The sequence below is a fragment of the Chrysochloris asiatica genome, unplaced genomic scaffold, assembly GCF_000296735.1.
Source record: "Chrysochloris asiatica unplaced genomic scaffold, ChrAsi1.0 scaffold00592, whole genome shotgun sequence".
Taxonomy (NCBI): domain Eukaryota; kingdom Metazoa; phylum Chordata; class Mammalia; order Afrosoricida; family Chrysochloridae; genus Chrysochloris; species Chrysochloris asiatica.
In genome coordinates, this window is record NW_006409110.1 from 69,808 (window position 1) to 76,426 (window position 6,619).

At 35.8% G+C, this 6,619-nt stretch overlaps 1 pseudogene; it reads left to right on the forward strand.

Annotated features, from left to right (window-relative positions):
- Positions 1-6,619, forward strand: part of LOC102813281 — a 50,766-nt pseudogene that overhangs the window by 39,281 nt on the left and 4,866 nt on the right.

Consider the following 6,619-nt stretch of genomic DNA (forward strand, 5'->3'; position numbering starts at 1 on the left):
GAGATGGATCAGCCAGGTGGCATCATTGATGGATTCAAGTGTGGCAGTGGTAGTGAGGTTGGCACAGGATAGGGCATTGTTTCGTTCTGCTGTGCATGGGGTCTCTATGAGAAGGTTCTGACTCAATGGCACCTGACAACAACAACTGGCTAATGATAGTGAGTATTTCTTCCTAGGTTTGTTGACTGCCTGAATCTCTTCCTTGGTAAAGTGTCTGTTCATGTCCTGTGCCCATTTTTTAATTGGGTTACTTGCCTTATTTTTCAATTGTAGAAGTGGTGGAGTTTCCTTATGTTTCAGAAAATAATCTCTCTTCTGATATGTCATTACAAAAGATTATTTCTCGTTCTGTGGGTTCCCTTTTAACTCTTTTGTTAAGCTCTTTTGATGCACATAAGTTTCTAATTTTCAGAATGTCCCAATCATCTATATTGTCTTATTTTGTTTGTACATTTTTTGCAATGTTTTGTAGTCTGTGTGTGTCCTGTATTGTTGCTTTTGTTTTATGTGCCATGGAGTCGGTTCTGACTCATAGTCACCCTCTACAGGTCCATGTGTTCGACTTTATTTCCTTGATCTTCCTATTGTTGATTTCTAATTTTATAACATTGTGGTCTGTGAAAATGTTCTGTAGTGGTTTAAAGTTTGCAAATTTATGGAGGCTTGTTTTGTGGCCTAACACATGGTCTATTCTGGAAAATGCTTCTTGTGTACTGGAAAAGAATGTATATTGTGCTGTTGTTGGTTTGTACGCTCTGTTCACATCTATGAGGTCAAGTTGGCTGATTGTGTTATTTTGTTCCTCTTTGTCTTATCTAGTTTCTTTCTGCTTGTTTTATCCTTTTACAAAAATGGTGTATTAAAATATCTAACTATAAACTAAGACTCAATGGGAATACATGCTGATTGGTGACCACATTCATCACCGATAAGGGGAAGTGACGGAGAAACAGCAATGAAGCTGTGAGCTAAGCCCTACAATGCTCAATAGACTACTGGGAACCTGGGTGGAGATCTGGTTAGCCAGCAGTGTGGCTAGACTGGGGACTCTTTGGCACAGAGTCAGTGACATAGCCACAGACGACTAGAGTGGAGAGTGAAGCATCCCACTGATAAGAAGAGAGGACATATGCACAAGAACACCCACACTTGCAAATAATACCCACTTGAACTGGCTTCAATGAATGGATGATCAGAGCTCAACTAGAAGAAGAAAGAAGAAGAAGAAAAGAGTAATCTGATACAATTTGATGAACTTGACCTACACTTATGGATGCAGTAGATCAAAAGAGGAAATAAATCCTTACAGCAAGGATCATTCCCATCCCCTCCACACACAGAGTAGACAAGGATGGGCAACTTAAACATTGGCTACCCAAAATGGGGGTTGGGGGGGATACAAAGGCAAGAAGTGACTGGCTTACAAGCTTTAAAGAGGGAACCTAGATCCAGAGGGTGTGGAGGAAGGTAGAAACTCCACTAAATAGTATCTAATCTGTCTAGGCGGGGCTGATGAAAAGAAATGCGGTTAGGTCTCTTGTGATACAATAGTGATTAATTGTTATCAGGACTGATTGTGAGGGTTGGAAATGTAAAGGTAGACGTTTTGTAGCAAGGAGGGAAGTGATTAACTTTGCAGTCCAGGAGCTGGAGGTCTCTGGGACCATCAAAGGAGAAGAGTGTAGAGCGCAAACCTACCAAAAGAAGAAGTGACTCCAGAGATGGAGGCAGAGACAATGATGTGGAGAGATGGAGCAGCTGGGGACTTTAGCCCCAGAGAGGCAGAGGGGCTGTGTGTTGACGACTGGGGGAGGGGGGCAGACTTGCATTGTATACCATTTGTTTGGTTGATGATGCATGGAGGGGATTGTTACCATGACAATGAAAGGATATAGGATAGGATGAATGTAAAACTAATGTTCTCCCATGTAAACTACCACATGATTCACAATAAAACATTAAAACAAAACAAAACAAAACAAAAAAATTCCTACTATTATTGTCAGTTTATTTTATTTTTTTCAAATCTGTTTGAGTTTGGTTTATATATCTTGGAGCTCTTTTGTTGAAGCCAGATATTTATTATGGCTGTGTCATCTTGTTCAATTGACCATTTAATCATGAGTTAATGTACATCTTTAACTATTAAGCTGGGTTTTGACTTAAAGTTTAGTTTTTTCAGAGATTAGTATTGCCACTCCTGCTAGTTATTTATTATAATTAGCTTGGTATATTTCTTTCTATCCTCTAACTTTTAACTTGTTTTTTGTATTTACATGTAAGATGTGCCTTTTGTAGACAACGTTTTGAAACATCTTATTTTCTTTTCCATTCTGCCACTCTCCATCTCTTAATTCGCATGCATTTCATCCACTGACATTTAGTGTAATTATTGATAGGTATGAATTGATTGCAGTCATTATATTAGTGTTTAGTGGTGCTGCTGGTTTCTTTGTTCTGCATACCTTCCTGTGCTGAGAACATATATTTTGTGTTCTTTCTTATCAGTTTCTTCTTAATTTTACTGTTTCCATTTCTTGGATTTTCATTTTCTTTGTATGTTGTAATCATTTTCTTTGAGGTTGCCCTATATCTATTAACTTTTTCCTCCATTGAAAACAGTCTATTTTATCCTGCAATCTACCTGACCTCCTCCCAACCTTGATTTCTGGTCATATGCTTTTACCTTCTTTCACACTGTAATTGTTTTTATCATAAACTGACATCCCAGAAACTCTGAATTTGTTCTTGCAGTTTTTTCCTCTTGTGTACTCTTCCATCGGTTTATTGAGTTCCAGCTGTTGCTGCTACATATGTCAATCATTGTTTGTTGTCTGTTTTTGTTGATTTTCTGAGTCCAAATAATTCCCTTTAGAATTCTTTGAAGCCTTGGATTGCCTTGTACAAAATCCTTTAGCTTCTATTCATCCTCAAATGTTTATATTATACTGTCATACTTGATGGACAGCTTTTCTGGGTAGAGAATTCTTGGTTGGAAGTTTTTGTTCTTTTGGGATTATATATGTCTTTCCATTTCCTTTTGTCTGCATGGTTTCTGCTGAGAGATCCAAGGTTAATCTGATTTGCTTGTCTTTGGAAGTAACAATGCTCTTTTCCTAGCTGCTTTCAGGATTCTTTCCTTGTCTTTGATTTTGGAGAGCTTAATTATGGTATGTGTTGGTGATTTTCTTTTGCATCTGTCTTTCCTGGGTTTCATTGAGATTCTTGAATGCTTATCTTTTCATTTTTCAGAACGTTAGGTAAATTTTTTAAAGCATCTCATCAACTATCTTCTCTGTGGATTTCTGTGATTCTTCCTGTTTCATAATGCCAATAATTCTTAAGTTTTCTTCTTCAAGTTGTCTCACATGATTCATAGATGTCCTTCAGATTTTTTTATCCTTTTTTTCTGCTTGCTCTTCTATCTTAGCAGTATTGAGAGATTTGTCTGCCAGTTCACTGGTGCGGGCTCCCAAATCTTCATTTCTATTCCTTTGTTCTTTCAGTGTATTGTCCATTTCTGATATTTTATTATTAATAGTTTGGTTCTCTTTTTCAAATTTTGAATTGTTCCCAATGCTGTATCGACATTATTTGATTGTTCCTGTAGTGCCTTCCTCATTTATTCCTTATTTTTCTCAAATCCTCTATGAAACATTTTTTATGTACCTCTCTCAGATTCCTACCTTAAAAGCAGCCTGAGAAATTTCAAAATGTTACTGTTACTCATTATGCCATAACTTAGTATTTAATTTTTGCCTTGTTTCCTTTATAATCTGTCTATCCCCCACTCTGCAACCTCTGTTGAAGACATTTTCCTAGGGATAAACAGTTCAGGATTTGCTCTAGGCATTTTGAGAAATCGTTTGGTGTTAATCACTGCCTTGCCCCTTCTTAGATTCTGTGCAGAGTGGTCTTTGCTGAGCAGATCCTTGTGAATAAGTAGCAGAACCTCCCAAGGTTGGGAGGTTTGTCCTCTTGTTTAGATATCCCCTTTGTTCACTAGAGTGATAGATCAATGAAGACAGACAGAAAAATATATATATATCATTTCCAGACATTGATTTCCGAGGATCAGTCAGACCTTTGTGATGGGAGTGCTCCTCTGATCCTTCACCCACATCCTCATGGTCAAGATGTCTGCTCTGGGAGCTGGCTGGCATCCGCAGATTAGAAAACAATACCTTTCTTGCTTCTTCTATAAATTCGACTGACTCACATCCTTTGAACTTTCTAAATACTCTTTTATATGTAATTCAGAGTTTGGGATCATCCCCTGTAACTGCTTCATTTGAGATTTTGTACAGAAGTACTGAACTTCTCCATAATCCACCATGCAATACTAGATAATTTATTATACAATTAAGTGAATAGAATTTTTAAAATATCAACAAAAGACATGCAAATAAAAGTACAATTTTATGAGTGGGTAATAAAATTCTTATGATGAGAAAACTAGCTTACAAATAGTTTCCTGCTTGTATTAGCTGGACATTATCCCCCAATATTTCACCAAAAAATTAAAAAATAAACAACTACTTAAAATACAGCAATCATGTTGCTCCTGTCTCATGATCTTGTACCCTGCCCTGTCATCTGAGAAATCTGTGTCCAAAATCTTCCCAAAATTCTGAAGTGAACACTTTTCAGAATTTATATGGTGACTAATCTTATCCAGTTGATTTTATAAAATGTTCAAGCCAGTTGCTCCATGAAAAATACTAATCTATGAGCTAATATCATACTCTGGTTTTAAAATTAAGGTTCACGTGAATGACTTTCACTTAGATTTTAATTATTTCACACATTATAAAATAAATTTAAGTTACAATAATTTTCAATAGATCAAATAACAGTAGAAACAAACTTAGGAAATAAATTAAACCTGGAAAAATAATGCAAAAGTGTTGACAGCCAAAAGTATTAACCATAACATACTGAGTGAGTCTCAAGAAACACAGGCATTAGAGAAAAATTCAAATTATTAAAGTAGACATTCAAGTAATTAAAAATTAAATCTTATTTTCTTAAAATTTTGAAATATCAATCTTATAATAATAAAATAATGACACCAATATTGTATTGAAGATATGGGGCAGTGGTGGCACAGCATTAAAGAAATTCATTGCTATCCAAAAGATTGGTTACTTTCAATCAACTCATTGGCTCCAAGGGTGAGAGTCCTAATGATCTGCTCCTGTAAAAATTACTCCATAGACAAATATATGGGACATTTTGGTTCTGATAAATGTTGTAAGTGTAAGTTGACTCCATTATTATCTAACAGCAAAAATAACAAGATAATAGTGTGTTGAAAAATAGATACAAAATCTGAAATTATTTTTGTCATATTGTGAAAATCTTGAAAGTAGAAATAGTACTCTTTTTGATATTTCTCATTTCAGTTTCATAGGACAAACACAGGACTACAAGGTTGGTTTGAACCGCAAAGTAGACATTTCAAATCTACCAACTTATGTTCAGAAATCTTTTATGGGTTTCCTATGAGTCAGAACTTACACCATAGCATTTAACAGCAGCATACATGCTCTATTTCAGAAAATTTGACTTAAGTGAATCTTCCAGGAAGAGATTTTAGGTTTATATGATGTTCCTGTTGCTGTTGTGTCAAGTTTCCTCAAATTTAATTGTTAAAAATTATAGAAATTTCCTGACTCAATGTATCCTAATTTAGAAGCCAGGTTTTGGTATGACTAAAATTAAGGCTAAAATTCAGGAGTCAGCAAAGGAATATTCTTTTCTAGAGGGTCTAAGAAAGATTCAGTTTTCTTGGATTCTCCTAACACCAGAGGCTGATATCAGGAAGGACAAGTCCCTGGAGAAGGACTTCATACTTGGTAAAGTGGAGGATTGACAAAATTGAGGAAAACCCCAAAAGAGATGTACTGATACAGTGGCAGCTGCAATGGACTCAATATAACAACTGTGAGGAAGGCAGAGAACTAGGCAGACAGTGTATCCTTCTGTTGCATATAATGTCACTATGAGCCAAAACGACTCAGTGGTACCTAACAAGAGAGACTGTTCACATTCTATGGCTCAAGACCTCCTACTGTCTTTATAATCAACAATGATCCATCACTTGAAAGATACTTCCTTAGACACATCTTCTTCATGCTACTACTGGTAAAGATCCTCTGAATTTAATGACCCTTGTGATTACATTGGACACCATAACCAAGAATAAGTTCCCTATTTCAACATTCTTTATTCAATTGTCTGTTTAAAGTCCTTCATGCTATGAATGGTAAAATTCACAGATAACATGGATGGAGTGATGGACATCTTTGAAGAGGCTACTCTGCTAACACAGAGTTTATGCTTCCATTTAACTAGGAGGACTCAGTTACATGTACTGCACTCTAAATGAGAAACATCTAGCTCCCATAGGCTATGAGATAATGGCCAAGGATAAATAATTAAAATGAATTAACTGTATTTTAATGTTTTGATTTTCTTAACAGATTAAGATCTATTAAAATATTTACCTTATATCACAAAGGACATGAAATTTGCCTTTCAACATGTTATTTTTTCACATGGAATTTATAGTGGCTTAGTTTCCAAAGAATCTTACATAAAGCTACTTTGATTTCCT